Genomic DNA, 14,948 nt, shown 5'->3' on the forward strand with positions numbered 1-14,948 from the left:
TATTTATTAGTTTACTACTAACCACAAGACAGTTTATGTGTCCTGTACCATTTAAAGTATGTGTATCAGATTATCAAAAAACCTAAAACTATGTTATCAAACTGCCTTGAAAGTTACCCTGTATAAATTATATTGCTAATGTCAAGATTTTCCCCACACCAACTTTCTAACTTTATTATAATAAAATACACATTGCTGTTAATCCTTCTAAGAGTTCTCTCCTCACTTTGAACACACTTTATCCCGTCCTTTGTGGCAATTTGTCTTTTACTGGTTTTAATTTAAGCATAACTGTATTTTTCGACCACTCCTTGTACTATACTAATAAAAATTAAAAGAACAAAGAAATTAGGTGAGTAGCCTATAGAGAGATGAGGAACATGAAGTCCTAGGGACAAAAAGAAGGGAAATTTTTTTCCTTATTGGTCTTTTTTGGCACAGGGTTTTACTATACTTTCTATATAGTTCAGACAGGCCTTGAACACACTATGTAGCCCAGGCTGGCCTCAAATTTACAGTGATTCTCCTTCCTCAGCCTCCTAAGTGCTGGGGATTTCAGGCATGTGCTAGCACACCCAGCTTCTAGGACCAAAGAAAGGGTATTTTGCATCTCAAAGGACAATGGTAGACTTTTAGTGAACAGCTATAAGATAAAGCTGAGGTAAAGTCCACTGGCTACCAGTTCCTGTTGAATCATTTGTGGCCAAACACTAGAAGTGTACTCTGGGGTACTGTCAGGCCCTAGTGCCAACACCTGGGGAAACTCAATTCTGTGGCCAAGGACACAGTTTTGCTATCCTGATACTGGAAGTGGAATCGATTGAGGTGATCTCAAGAGCCACTTTGCTTCAACCAATATAGGATGCCTGAACAGCACAGCACAAGTACAGCCTTGAACCTTCATCACTTTCTAAATAAATGGAAGAAAAAGGAGGAGAATTATGGACCAGGGAACCCATTTGTGCTGGAAGTTCCCCAAGAAGCACAATCAGTTCACACCATCCTTATTTCCAGGAGTGCAGGAGTTACATAACCATAGTAACTGTATCATAATTCTATTCTCAGCTCCTGCAGAGTACCCAGTCACCATGAATGAGTGAATGAACCAATGCACACATAAATAGACAAGTGAACAGATGTATAATGGGTGCATATGTAGAGATCAGCAGTGAGCCTGGATTTGGCATTTTCTAAAAAATCACCGGAGGGCTGGGGATTTAGCTCAAAAAAAAAAAAAAAAAAAGACTCCTAAGCTAAGAACAAAATCTGAGAAGACAAAAAGTTGGCTTTTCCTGAGGAGAAAGTCCAACTCCTTGGAGTTCCTGATGTGGGAACAAACTGGAGTCCTAACAGCATCTGCTACACCAAGATACCATAGGCAGGCAGGGCTCCACTTCCCAGGGAAACTGGCTCTGGGCTAAGAGGATGAGCAGGCAGGATGAAAGTGGAAAGGACTTGATAACTAACAGATTTCCTGGGAAAAAGACCTCAAGGAGGTGGTTGTGCCCTTCAACAGGACAGCACTGGAAAAGCTACATGCCTGTTCAGATGAGTAGAGAGAAGATGGAGTCCATTTGGGAGGTGATTTTTTTTTTTTTTTTTTGTCTTTTTGAGACAGGGCCTTACTATGCAGTTCAGGCTGGCTTTGAGCTCACTTTGTAGCCCAGGATGGTCTCAAACTTGCAACAATCCTCCTGCCTTAGCCTCCCAGTGCTAGGATTAGAGGCATGCACCACCACATTCGGCCTGGGAGGTGAATTTGAGGGTTGAATTTGTCAGCTACTGATAAATTAGAGAGAAATTTATCATGGCTCACAGTTCTGGTAAGGGCAGCACAACATGGCCAAAGTGCTTGGTGCAGCAAACCTATCACAATCCAGCAAGGAGAAATCGGCATGAAAAGGAGGTCCCACCATGCTTTTCTGAGGTACACTTCCTATAATCTAAGGACTTCCTAGTGGTGCTCCCAGGACTAAGCCTGATAAATGGACCTTCTGGAAAAATTCTTCCTCATGGCATGGGCTAAGAGGTTGTGTGAGGCAGGCAGGTGGACACTTGGACGGATTTAGAACTCAGGGAAATGCTAGAGACACACATTTGAGAGCTGTCTGTGGTGTAACTACAGATACAGGAATGGTGAGATCACCTAAAGAGAGCATAATATTCAGAGAGAAGGGCTGGGGGAAAGGGTAAAGCTCTTAAAGGATTTCTAGAACATTTACTGCAGCTCTCTGTAGAAGGGCAGTTTCTAACTAGCTGGGTAGCTGGGTAAATTAGAGTACATTAAGGAGTACAGGCTGTTAAAATAGTTAAAAATAGAGCACTCTGGCACACTGACTAAGATAAACACACTTGAAAAGAGGCAGGAGTAAAAAGATGGCTCTCATCTTCATGGTGTTTCCTAAAAGCAAGAGATGCAATTCCCAGCTGAAACTTGTAATGTTCATATGCTCACTGAGACGTCAAACCTGAGAAAAGTCTAGACAGATTTTGTTAAAATTGCTTCTTTTTTGCCAGCTGTAGTGGCACATGTCTATAATCCCAACACTTGGGAAGCTGAGGAGGATTGCTAAGAGTTTGAGGTCAGCCTGGGCTACACAGGGAGTAAAAGGACATTCTGGTTCAGAGAGAGGTCTTGTCTCAAAAGACAAAAAAATAAAAATAAAAATAAAATAAATAAATAAAAATGCAAGTATTTCAATATTTGCCCTCCCCTCCATATTTACTCTCTTAAAATGACACCACTGACAAACGTAATGGTTTTTAATAAATTATCCCTTCAGTTCCTATTTGAAATATTACTGGTCAACAGTTAATTTCTACCCTTCGGAATCGAAAAGTTCAGGTTCTCTACACATTCCCTGTCGCAGAGGCACTTGTTCGAAATTGGTACCTCTCAGTAGCTGAGAAACTTTAAATGTAGTAATGAAAAAACCATTTTCTACCTCAAGGAAAAAAGAGAAAATTATCCCTCTATACCTAGCTAATATGACTAATGAGGTCTTTCCTGTCCTTTTTTTTTTTTTGACAAGGTTCCCCTATGCAGTTCAAGCTGGCCTTGAACTCAATTATAGCCATTGCTGGCCTCCAATTTGCAGCAATCCTCCTGACTCAGCCTCCCCAGTGCTGGGATTAGAGACATGTGCCACAACACTTGGCCTCTGTCCGGATTCCCCCACCACACACACACACACACAAACTGGGGATCAAGTTTACAACCTAGAGCTTACCAGGCAGGCGTTTATGCCACTGAGCTAAATCCCAAGCCCTTCTTGCAGATTTTTAAAACTTTTTTATTTTTATTTTTTTCAGTATAGCAAGAGAGAGTGAACCCTAACCTGAGTTACAAGGAACAAGATGTCAGTGGCCATAAAAGGGTGACCAGGTCTATATCCTTTCAAATTGGCCAGAGGTCAGTGGATTTCTCCAGCTGTTTAGCATCTGCTATGAGAATTAACTGAGCAAAAAAGAGCCAGAAAACTGTTTCTGTCATACCAGAGCCCACCTGCAAAGGCCCAGTGGCTGTGAGATTCTGCAGGGAAGAAATTTCTCAAGAGTTAGTTAGCTTCTTGAGGAAAAACCACAGGGAACTGTGATTTGACCCAGGTCAGCCTCCAAGTGTGGATGTAGTGTGAGCTAGGAAGTGCCTTTTATGAGGCAACTAATCTGTAAGCTTTTTGGATCTAAAGTAGAACTTTCCAGTCACGGAGGGCAGAGAAAAGAGAAAACTATAAATCCCAGGGATTTTATTGTGATAGTGAGCGTAAAAAACGTTGCCGTCCCTGGGTGGGCTCGAACCACCAACCTTTCGGTTAACAGCCGAACGCGCTAACCGATTGCGCCACAGAGACTAAGCCACTAGGTGGGGACCTGTAAGCTGTGATATTTACAAAACTTTAGTCATCATTAAGGTGCCGCTGGACTTTGCTCTCTGACATCTCTACTCTAGGGTTGAGTAATTAACTCTAAAACTCAGAACATTAAACGATTCCCACAGTACATCATTCGAGTTCTCGTTTTCTTCCTCCCTAATTCACTGGCGCCATAGACAGTTGGCCTCTTTTTCCCAAAACTGGGGGGAGCAACCAGCAAAACCAAGTTGGCTACTGCCTTAAGGAAGTGGGGAATGGAGTGCGCAGGGGTGCGCTGGAAATGCAGCTCGCCGCCAAACTGAACTAGAGACCTCACCTTCGGAGTTTAGCCCGATGTCTTTAACAAAGTTCTCTGAAGCCCAGGTCCATCGCTTTCTGAAAGTTAAACCCACGTTTGAGCGTTTGTTCAAGTAAATTAAGCCGCATGACAGTGAGCTCTGCAGCTCTCCCAAGAATAACGAAAGTACTAAATATCCCAGGAGAAGCTAAAACATATAAAGACTCAAGAGACTCAGAGGTCCAGTGCACAAGCATCAGCCTGTATCATTAACAACACAGTTATTCAAATATGCCCCTTATGAGCCATGGCTTTACATAGAGAATCACAAATGTATAACCTGAAGATATTTAATTTTAAGATTGACACATGCCATGTATTTTCAGTCAAGAAAAACAACTTTAATAATGAATGTAAATTTCCCTTGGTTTTCGAGATTCCCAAAGCAGTTAATCTTTTGGAGTTCTTTATAGCCTGGAAATTATTAGCAACACCCCTAATATTTGCATCACTACATCCCACCAACTATTCAGAGATTCCCATATGTCCATTTTAGGTTCAGGGATGTTGCACTCCCTATGTAGCCAAACTGATCTTGAAATACAATAATCCTCTTGCCTCAGGCTGTGAAGTCTCAGATTAGAGGCAGATGCGACCACACACGGCTAGTGTGCGACCATGCCTGGCTAGTGTGCTTAATTTTCTAATTAGGAACCAAGCAGTGCATCATACTTTAAACACCAGAACAACACATATCTTGAAAATGTAGAAAAGTTTCTTCATTCTCCACGTATGGGCAATCAAGCAGCTCCAATAGACATCAATTGCTCTGCTAAAATGTTGAGTTGATTCTAAACATTTTGATAAGGTGCACAGGGTAGGTTTGCTAAAGATATATAATTTAGATCCGCAAAAGCAGAAGCATCCAAAAAAAAAAAAAAAAAGGCAGAAGCATCATTTTACATCCAAATTTCCTAACAAGCTTTGAGAATAAATTACTCACGCTAACAATGAAGATGTAATTTTGGGAAATTAGTAGATTAGTAATATTGGCACATTAAAATCAGACAATGGTTTGAGGCAGCAGCAGCACAAAAATGATAGCTGGACTGTACTGAAGGGGAGCCCAGCAGGGCAGAAGCTACTTCCTGCCTGGCCATCTCACTCCCTACACCAGATTGGGGTGATCCCACGGATCTGGGACATCCCGCAGGTGCACGCATGGATTACCACAAAAGAATTGTCTACTTGAGAAGCAACACACCACCCACTGATCTCAAAGTTCCAGAACTTGCTCCCCAAGACACACCCTTCACCCCAGGAATTCCCTGGCTTCCCAAGCGCTCAAGTGTAGGCCATCAACCTCGGGGCTTCCCTGCCCACTCTGCTCTCTTCTTTACTAGGACCAGAGAGTTTTACTACCCAGGAGAACCCACACCTTCGTCCATTGCCACCTCCTGAGCCACGGACAACCCGCCCCAGCCCCAAGAACCTCTGCCCAAGGGGTGCTAAGGCTGGGCATCCGGGAGAGGGTGGGGGCCACTGGTGGTCCAAGAAAGGAAAAAGGAGGAGAGCAGAGGAGAAGGAGAGGTGAGGTGAAGTGAGTTGAGGGAGAGTTTCCCAAGTCCCTCCAGGGACTTAGCTCTGGCTGGTGTGATGGGCTGCGGGTGGGCCTCAATGAACATCAAGGATGGGTGGCCCGTGGGCTGAGCTCTGCTGTTGGCTTTAGGCAGCAGCTGCAGACAAAGGACAGCTACTGTGGCTGGACTGAGGGGAGCCCAGCAACACAGCCTGGCCAGCCTGGCTAGCAAGATTTAACCAAGCTGCATGGAGGGTGTATCTGGGGGTGGGGAGATACCTGGTACTAGAAGGGAAGGGAAACCCTGACAAGTACCATCTGGAATCTAACTTTCCATGTGGGCACCTCAAAGTAGTGACCAGCATACTGAGTGCTTTACTGTTTTTCACCTTGGGAACCTTTGTCTACATTTTGCTGTCCATTTAATTATGTCGTGTCCCTTCACAGTGTGTGTGTGTGTGTGCTCACAGGCATTTATTTATCGGTCTATGTGTGTGTACTCATATGGAATGGTAACAAGAGAGTGAATGGTTACGGAAAAGGGACAGGAATGTATCTGGCGCAATAGAATGATGTTCATATGAGACCATGTGTACATGTGTATAAATGTAGGTGTGTTTGTTCTACGTATTAAATGACCATCCTTTGGTTGATGCCCTGTGCATTTCTTCACAGGTATGTCAGGGAGCTGGGTTCCCTAGTCTTTTATTACCTTTGGATTCCTCCTTTCTTTCTTAACATAATCTTGCTCTTCATTTTTTTTTCTCTCCCTCTTCATTCATCTGGCATTCAGACAAACATACAGACACACAGAGACACACATAATTTCCTACGCTGATGGACATATTGAGTATATGCCTTTGTATGATTGATCTACGGGTAGCATCTTAAAGTATGGTCCCTGATTCCATTGTGATAAAGCCTAACTTGTTTCCTACCTAGAAGCTGCCTCTGGCCACATTTGCACCTCAAAAAGAGCTGCTCTCTACCATCATCTCAGCCTCTAGTGCCCTCTTTTCCAACTAATTGATTGCAAGTGGACCTGAGGCAATGAGGCAGGAGATTAGAGCACGGCAAACTGGCTGGGCAAGGGGACATCACCTGTCAGTCACACAATTCCAGCACACATGTGCAGAACAAGTTCCACCTAGATACAAGCAGCCTGTCCGTTTGGGTGATTTTCCCTAGAACTCTTAGTGCTGTCATAGGATAAGTTGGCCTAGACCTCACTTCATCCTGAGGAGTGTGAGATCCAAAAGCCAGGCACAGCCAAGCCGGATTTGTACTGTTAACTCTGCCAGTGGCCCAGCCTGTGCTCTGCAGCATCTTTGTTCGTTTGCTTTTTTCTTGTTTTCTTGGGTTCGTTTTGTTCCCCTTATCCTTACCTGGCCACCTGCACTCTACAGAGCCTGTTTCACTTCCCTTCCAAAACGAGTTTTGTTTTGAGGCGAGGTAGAATGGAAGCATGCTGTGGAGAGCAGGTATGGGCCAAAGGAAAGTCGAGGAAGAAGGATGCTGTGTAGGGGGAGAGCCGAGCACTGAGAGAGCCTGAGCACGAAGGACTGCTTTCATAGCTTTGGTGCACGATGAGCCTGGCTCCGTGTTGCACTTTGCTCCACCAATTCCTTGTACAGGAGAGAAAGAACCTAGAAAGCACCTGTACAAGGAGACTCCAGCAACCCAAGCCCCAGGCACAGGAAGGTACAAGAAAGCGATTCCAGGCAGAAAGCCCAGCTTCCCTTTGGCGTGTTCGTGTTGGATTTTCATTTGGCGGGCGGGGGGGGGGGGGACGGGACTGGCTTTGTGTTCTGTTTCTCCTTCTTGTCTCGCACCACATGGCACTAAGCGTGGTCTGCACCATTCCCTTTCCACTTGCCACTTGCCCACCCACTAGACTCAGTGGAAGAGAACGGGTGATCCAATGCCAAGATTCCCACCACCAAAAACACACAAGGATTTCCAGTTGCAGGGGACAGCGGCCCTGGCTTCTGTGAGGGCCTGCACCACGCCATTCTTGAGTGTCCTCTAAAGCTTTCCTTGGGAAGTGCTGGTGCCTCTGATTGAAGACGCGTTTTCCTCCCCGGGGTCTCAGGGCTCCGCGACCTCAACAATCCCTCTCCAAGAGGGTGGCTTAAGCTCCTGATCGCAGCAGCAGAACATGTCAGGCAGACACAAGCCAGGGAAAGCGCGTTCATCTTTGGTTATGCTTTACCTACGGGTGGAGAGAAAGAGTTCCCCTGTCTTCTTGAGAACGGGCCCAGAGATGAATTCCGAAGAGAAAGGAAGCAATAAGTGAAGGAAAATGAGAAACCGGCGGAGAAGACAAATGAGGCGACTTTGTCCTCTGAACCGGGAGATACCCAGGAAACAGTCTCCAGTGTATTCCAAAGGATGGGTAAGGTCATAGAATGAATGCTCCAGATGTCAACCCTGCAAGAGTATGACTGTAGGACAAGAGTGCACCAAGAGCGTTGTTCCATGCCGAAGGGTCAAGGGTCGGAGCAGGTCGGGTCGGGTCGGGTCAGCAGCAGGTGTCCCGGGTGCATGGGGTGGGTGGGTGGGTGGGGGGCTGAGGCATGGGGAGAGGCGAGAGAAGGCTGTGTGTCAGGGGCTGACAGCGGAAGCCAAGCCGCTGAGATGGACAGGGCTTGTTGCTTGCGGCACTGGGAGCAGGTGGCCAGGTGCAGGTGTTCCCTGAGCGAGTCCCCGGGCAGGCCTGTGGCACAGGAGGCGCGCCAGGGCGCAGGCGTGTTGGGCGGCTGGAGATGTGCGTTGGCACCGTGTGCGGCGCGCGGGTAAGCAGGGGGCGTGCAAGAAGAGGTGGCAGGCCAGGAGGCTGGGGTGTCCTGCCAAAACCACGGGGAGGGCAGGGGGACTGGAGGGGGAGGAGGAGGAGGAGGAGGAGAGGGAGGAGGCGAACTGGAAGGGGTGGCGAAGGGGAAGGGGCAGGGGCAGGGGCAGGGGTAGGGGCAGGGGCAGCGGCAGGCCCAGGGAAGGGAAGGGGAAGGGGAAGAGGGAGGGGAAGGGGAAGGGGAAGGGGAAGGGCAAGGGGAAAGGCAAGGGGAAGGAAAGGGAGTCTAGTTGGGAAGAAGAGTGGTGAGGGCAGAAGTGGGAGAACCAAAAGAAGGGCTTCCCTGACCGGGAATCGAACCCGGGCCGCGGCGGTGAGAGCGCCGAATCCTAACCACTAGACCACCAGGGAGCGTCGGTCGCTCGTCCCGGCGTGCGCCCCGTGCGCCTGCAGCCAGCGCCTCCTGTGCAATTGGGGCCCTGGCGCCTGGGCCCCGCCCGGCCTGCCTTGCAAAGGCGACGTGGAACCCGCCTCCCTCCCGCCGCGCCTGGCAAGCCTCGCGCCCTGGCGGCCGCTGTCCCTGAGCTGGCTCGCCCTGCCCTCAAAAGGTCGGGCTCCGCCTTCGGCCGGGCATCTACTGGCCCTAGGCCCGAGCTCCCACATACCAGCACACGCGGCTTGCCAGCCCCAGCCCCAGCCCCAGCCCCAGCCCCAGGCAAAAGGAGGCCCTGCTGCTGCGTTGGCCGGGAATCGAACCCGGGTCAACTGCTTGGAAGGCAGCTATGCTCACCACTATACCACCAACGCCACACGCCCGGAAGGCCCCGGGCGCGGCGCCCCGAGCGACCCACGCCAGGCTCCGCCGCTGCCCTGCCCGACGCCTGGCGCTCCCGCACCGGGGCGCCCAGCCGGCGCCCGTCCTGTCCTGGCCCCCGCCGACCGACGCGCCGCCCGCCCGCCCGGATACTTGTCTGGGCAGCCGCGGTGCTCCGCTCGCTGAGCTCCGTGGGCGCTCTGCCTGCTCTGCCTGGGCCGGCGCGTGCTCACAGGAGACCCTGCTCCCTGGCCTTGCAGGCGGCCGGCCGCCAAGCCGCGGAGGCAGGCGAGAGGGCCGGGGGCTCGGGGGTGGCGGGCAGGCAAGTGGAAGGGGCCCTTGGGCCTGGCGCAGCGATCGCCGCGGGCGGGCAAAAGGTTGAGCGGCCTCCCCGTCGGGGAATCGAACCCCGGTCTCCCGCGTGACAGGCGGGGATACTCACCACTATACTAACGAGGACGACGCCGCTCTGCGCCCAGGCCGCCGCCGCCGCCTGTCCCACGTCCAGCCTGGACCCCTGACTCCGCATCCCGGCAAGCCTGCGGGCTCCTGCCGCAGCTCCACGCCACCCCTAACCGCCGCCCCGCCGCCCCGCCGCCCACCCGTAGCGCAGGCCCCCTCCACCCGACGTGCCCAACTCCAGCCCGTCCGGCGCCCCCGCCCGCTGCCTGCCCACGCAGCCGTCGGACCGACTGTGGAGCCACCGTGGCACGCACCGCCGGGATCTCAGCGCGCCGCCATCCAGCCGGGAGCACCAGGCGGGCAGGACCGTTTGCGCTCCTGGGAGCTCTGGCCCCGGGACAGAGGACAGAAGGGCGGACCGAGCGGACGGACGGACGCGGCGGGGCTGCTGAGGGAGCAGGCCAGGAGCCGCGGCCTGGCGCAGCGAGCGCCAGCGAGGAGCGCGGCTTCTAGCCCTGGCCCTGGGCCTGACCCTCAGCCTGACCCTAGTCCCAGCCCCGGCCAGGCCCCCGATGCGCACCCACTCACCCGCAGGCCGGCTGCACCCAGGCCTTGGGATCCCAGCCAGGTCAGCGTCCACGCGCCCAGCCCTGCCGTCAGGATGGCCGAGCGGTCTAAGGCGCTGCGTTCAGGTCGCAGTCTCCCCTGGAGGCGTGGGTTCGAATCCCACTCCTGACAGCCTTCCCTTTTGCCTGACCCCCGACACCGCCCCTCTCGCCCATGTCCTCCCGCCTGGGCGTCTGGCCCTCCGCCATCACTCCAAGGGACCCTGCACGCACACACGCACGCACCCTCCCTCCCTCTCTCTTTCACGCCCACCCTCGGCCTTCACATACAGCTTCACGCGCCCGCGTCTTCCTTCCTCTGCCCCGCGGCCTTGGCACACGCACATTCCCGGGACGCCCCTCTGACCTCGCCTGCACAAGGAGGGACCAAGGCATGGCCCGACGCTTCAGGAGCTCGCCCAACCACCTGCTTCCCTTCTCTGCGCGCCCACTTCCTGGGGGGCCCGCCTCCACCCGATGCCCACAGGGGCCCACACTGCCCACATCTCTCACCACAGGCGCGCAACCTCTGTCCGGCGGCCACAGGCTGCTGGAGTCGCTCCTATAGCACAGCCCCGCACCGCCACCCTGCCCCCTCCAAGCCACGCCCCCACCCTTGGGGCCTCCCTCGGCCCCCGACTGCGCCTCCCATTCTCTCCACACCTTGCCCCAGGACACCGGCCCCCCATCGGGCCGGACTCTGCTGCCCTGCCCGGCTTCCCCTGAATGCTTTTTCCTGCCCACCCCGTGCCACGCAGCATGGAAGGCCAGGCCGGGCCGAGCCCGGCCAAGAAGAGCCAGCCAGGCGGGCCCAGCTGTGCCCTGTCCAATTCAGCCTGGTCCCTCCAAACCGGCCCAGCATTAGCCCGTCCAACCCAGTGGAGCCCAGCACTATCCAGCCCAGTCCTGTGCAACCCCGTGCACGCCCGCGAGGAAAGACCCCCACCCCCGGCCCCGAGGGGGTCCCTACCTTCCAAGAGCCACTGCCACCCTACACGCCCACCGCCACCCCCAATCGCAGCAGTCACGTGCCCACTCGGACGCCGCTGCCCGGGCCGTGCCAACCGCACCCGTGCCCCTCCCTTGCTGGGCCCGCTGTGGACTCAATAGTGGCCGGGGTATGGGGCGGGGGGGTGTGGCAGAAGACAAAGCGGCCTCTCAGCCACCGGTGCCTCGGGTGCCCCGTCCCGCTCGCGTCTCCTGCGGGGGCCTCGTCTGGTCCAGCTCCTGCCTTCCTTGGGCCACGCTGGGTCCGCAGTCCGTGCCGGCGGCGTGGGCAGCCCGGGACGCGTCCTGCCTCTCCCCACTCCCTGCCTCTCCAGGAGGGCCGGTCTCAGAGGAGGAGGAGAAGGGGGGGGGAGGAGGAGGAAGAGGAGGAGGAGGAAGAGGAAGAGGCATAGGAGGAGGAGGAGGAGGAGGACGAGGAGGAGGAGGAGGAGGAGGAGGGGAAGGAGGAAGAGGAGGAGGAGGAGGGGAAGGAGGAAGAGGAGGAGGAGGAGGAGGAGGAGGGGAAGGAGGAGGGGAAAGAGGAGGGGAAGGAGGAGGAGCAGGATTAGAAGGGGAAGGAGGAAGAGGAAAAGGCGGGGGAGGGGGAGGAAAAGGAAGACGACAAAGAAGCAGGGGGAGGACGACAAGGAGGAGGGCTGTTGAAGCGCTGCAACCCCTCCTTCTGCTCACCGCGGTACTCCCTGGCCCCGTGGTGCCTTGCTCCCTGGAGAAACCAGAGCAGCCCAGGTGCCCAGGACGCGCCCTCAGCAGGCTCCCCTGCCTGCTGCTCAAGCCAGGGAGGCACTGGCTAGGGGGCAGCGCCGTCGCTGCATGGGTGGTTCAGTGGTAGAATTCTCGCCTGCCACGCGGGAGGCCCGGGTTCGATTCCCGGCCCATGCACTTCCAAGCTCGCCTTTTGATCCTCCTCACCTCAACACCAAGCCGCCCGCCCTTCCTCCTCCTTGCTCTCGCCCCAGGCAAGCCTGCACCAGCTCAGCCTCAGCCTCCACTCAGCTCTCCGGAGGGCGCGCGGCCCTCACCCCGCTCTGCTCCACAGGCCTCCTCCCAGGACCCTGCCCACCTCCTTGCACCCCTTAGGCACCTGCTGCTCTCTCCTCAACCGCCTGCCTGCCCCACCACACTTGCCCTCTTCTTCCTCGCCTCTGACCCTCTTACCCTTCCACATCGGGTCGCCTGCCACGCACTTCGCTGCCACGCCCACCCACGGGAAAATGCCGCCCGCGCCCTGCCCCTCGCCCCACCTCTTCGCCTTGCCTCACGCCCGCCTCAGGCCCTTGCCGCTGCACACGGGCTTCCCGCGCGGGCGTCTGCTCCCCTCACACAGCAACCTCACGCTCTCGTGGAAGCGCACACGCACTCGGGAGCCACGCACAGCACTTCCAACCGCACCCTCGCTCTTTACTCCCTCAGCCACCCTGTTCCTCCCCATTTGTCAGCAACCACCTCCAGTCCCCCACCGATTGACTGACCCGCTACGCCCACGCACACGCACGAGCGCGAGCAAACACACACACACACACATACACACACGCACACACGCACACACACAAACACCGAGGACACGTCCAGGGCCAACTTCAGCACCTCTGCACAGAGATTCTGCTCTTGCTGCTGTCTCCTGGGCCTCTTTTCTGCTGGAGCCCAACCACACCCCTGACGCGCCTCACTGCGCGGACACGCGAGAGCCCGCCAGGGCTGAGTTCAGCCTCTCGCCCGACGGCCTGCCCTCAGCCCTTTGGCACCTTCTCTAGCCTGTCTCGCACGCACGCACGCTGTCCCACCGTCCCCTCTAGGACTTGCCACCTCCCTGCCACAGGAACTGGTCAGTCCTTCGACCTGGAAGAGGGAGCCACCCTGTCCCCCCCCCCCCCCCAGCTCCGGTCAGAGGCTCTCCCGGAGCACAGCCCGCTTCCAGCCCCTTGCCACCAGGCCCCCATCCCCACCCCCAGCCCGGCCCGCTAGCTGGCAATGCCGATTTTGTGTCCTTCTCAGAGCACGCCCTCTGGCTCCTGGGGTCCGGATCCTTCCCGCTCCCCGCCGCCTCTCACCCCCACATTCACAGCCACGACCCTCCTTCCTGCTGGAGCATCCTCCTGCCAGTCTCTAGCCCGCCCTTGACCCCTTCGGACGCCCACGCCAACCCACACCTCCGCCCTGGACGCCTGGAGCCTACCGTGGGGGGGGGCGGGGCGGGGATGAGGGAGACTCGCGCCACATGGGCTCCTAACGCAGATCACGCACAAGCCGCGGGTGCTCCACGGGGCGGCGGGGCACCACAGAACAACTGTCTGACTGAGGAGCAGCCTTCTGCGACCTGGCCCCAAAGTTCCAGACCGTGCTCCCCCAGACACACCCTTTCCCCAGAGGGTCTTCGATCTCGCAGGGCTTGCTCCCCCCACCCCCACGCCCCCGCGCGTAGAGTCCACCGCTCTCGGGGATTCCCCGCTCACTCTGCTCTCTTCTCTACTAGGGGCCGAGACTTTTATCACGCAGGAGAACCCACACCTTCACCCACCGCCTTCTGGAACGCTGCCCAGGCGGTGGCAAGCCCGGGATGCCTGTGACGATGGAGGAGCTCCGCTGGGCAAGGTTGGAGAGTGGAGTGGAGGTGAAGCGCGGGGGGGGGGGGGGGGGGAAGGAGAGCACCCGGGAGGAGAGGGGAGGGAGAGTCTCCCCACATCGCTCCGGGCTGGTGTGATGGGCTGCAGGTGGGCTTCAATGAACATCAAGGGTGGGTGGCCCGTGGGCTGAGCTCTGCAGTTGGCTTTAGGCAGCAGCTGCAGACAAAGGACAGCTACTGTGACTAGACTGAAGGGGAGCCCAGCAGCACAGCCTGGCCAGCCTGGCTAGCAAGCTCCAACCAAGCTGGTTGTTCGGTGGGGCTAGGGCTGGGGAGATGCTTGGTATGGCAAATGAAGGGAAAACCTGTAACAGTCCCATCTAGGTGCCACTTCCTAGGCCTCGTGCACCCGTTCTGTGTCGCCGGGACACAGGATGGAAGGCTTCTAAGTGCAGAGCCCACCCAGGCACCACTGGAAGCCCGTGCCCACCACATCCTGACGCCCACACTGACTGTGCTCGCCCTGACCCTGGGCAGTGGGCTGTGGGATGCTGGCTGAGGGCCATTGCCCACTGGCTCCTTTACGTCCGTGCGTGGGTCTGTCCTTGCTGTCCTGTCTGCCCGGGAGTCTAGTTCACCCAATCTCCCCACAGGTTCTTCCTCTTTGGCCCCAGGGGTGCCCGCTCCGAGGTTTCCCCCTCCCAGTCCTAGCTCCGAGCTCCGAGGGACTAACCTCACGATACAAGGGACTGGCTTTGCGCCAGCATCCAGCCTGCTGGGTTAAGTGACTTACACGGAGACTGTGAGATAGGTGGGACCGCCCTTGCTGACATTTCCTGCCTCCTGACCTGGGGGGTTGGGGGCAACAGGCCCCCCTCTCGGCATCTGCGCCCTCCCCTGGCCCCTAGCCGAACCAACCAAAGTGCACCCATTCTTGCTCTCAGGGGTCTTTCCCGAGCCTCTTCCATTCCTTACCCTTGGCTAGAATTTCTCTTCCTGGGTGGGGACGCTTGCACTACAACCGGCATGATGCTTTGGGA

The 14,948-nt window shown here is 55.4% G+C and overlaps 1 long non-coding RNA gene and 6 other non-coding genes across 8 annotated transcripts; 3 read left to right on the forward strand and 4 right to left on the reverse strand.

Moving 5' to 3' along the window:
• Window positions 1-3,777: 3,777 nt before the first annotated feature.
• Window positions 3,778-3,851, reverse strand: Trnan-guu (transfer RNA asparagine (anticodon GUU)). The gene has a single exon. It is a non-coding gene; the product is annotated as a tRNA-Asn (tRNA).
• A 5,007-nt stretch (window positions 3,852-8,858) lies between these two features.
• Window positions 8,859-8,930, reverse strand: Trnae-cuc (transfer RNA glutamic acid (anticodon CUC)). Its single transcript has one exon. It is a non-coding gene; the product is annotated as a tRNA-Glu (tRNA).
• A 324-nt stretch (window positions 8,931-9,254) lies between these two features.
• On the reverse strand, window positions 9,255-9,326 carry Trnag-ucc (transfer RNA glycine (anticodon UCC)). The gene has a single exon. It is a non-coding gene; the product is annotated as a tRNA-Gly (tRNA).
• A 394-nt stretch (window positions 9,327-9,720) lies between these two features.
• Window positions 9,721-9,792, reverse strand: Trnad-guc (transfer RNA aspartic acid (anticodon GUC)). Its single transcript has one exon. It is a non-coding gene; the product is annotated as a tRNA-Asp (tRNA).
• A 598-nt stretch (window positions 9,793-10,390) lies between these two features.
• Trnal-cag (transfer RNA leucine (anticodon CAG)) lies at window positions 10,391-10,473 on the forward strand. Its single transcript has one exon. It is a non-coding gene; the product is annotated as a tRNA-Leu (tRNA).
• A 1,466-nt stretch (window positions 10,474-11,939) lies between these two features.
• Window positions 11,940-14,710, forward strand: LOC134476726 (uncharacterized). Of its 2 annotated transcripts, none has more exons than XR_010048530.1 (3): window positions 11,940-12,074; window positions 13,819-13,956; window positions 14,562-14,710. It is a non-coding gene; the product is annotated as an uncharacterized LOC134476726 (long non-coding RNA). The 2 variants fall into 2 exon arrangements; XR_010048529.1 differs by having other exon boundaries at window positions 13,819-13,937.
• Window positions 12,157-12,227, forward strand: Trnag-gcc (transfer RNA glycine (anticodon GCC)). Its single transcript has one exon. It is a non-coding gene; the product is annotated as a tRNA-Gly (tRNA).
• Window positions 14,711-14,948: the final 238 nt, after the last annotated feature.

The sequence above is a fragment of the Cavia porcellus genome, unplaced genomic scaffold (genome assembly GCF_034190915.1).
Source record: "Cavia porcellus strain 051 isolate PalLab524CR breed Dunkin Hartley unplaced genomic scaffold, mCavPor4.1 scaffold_7, whole genome shotgun sequence".
Taxonomy (NCBI): domain Eukaryota; kingdom Metazoa; phylum Chordata; class Mammalia; order Rodentia; family Caviidae; genus Cavia; species Cavia porcellus.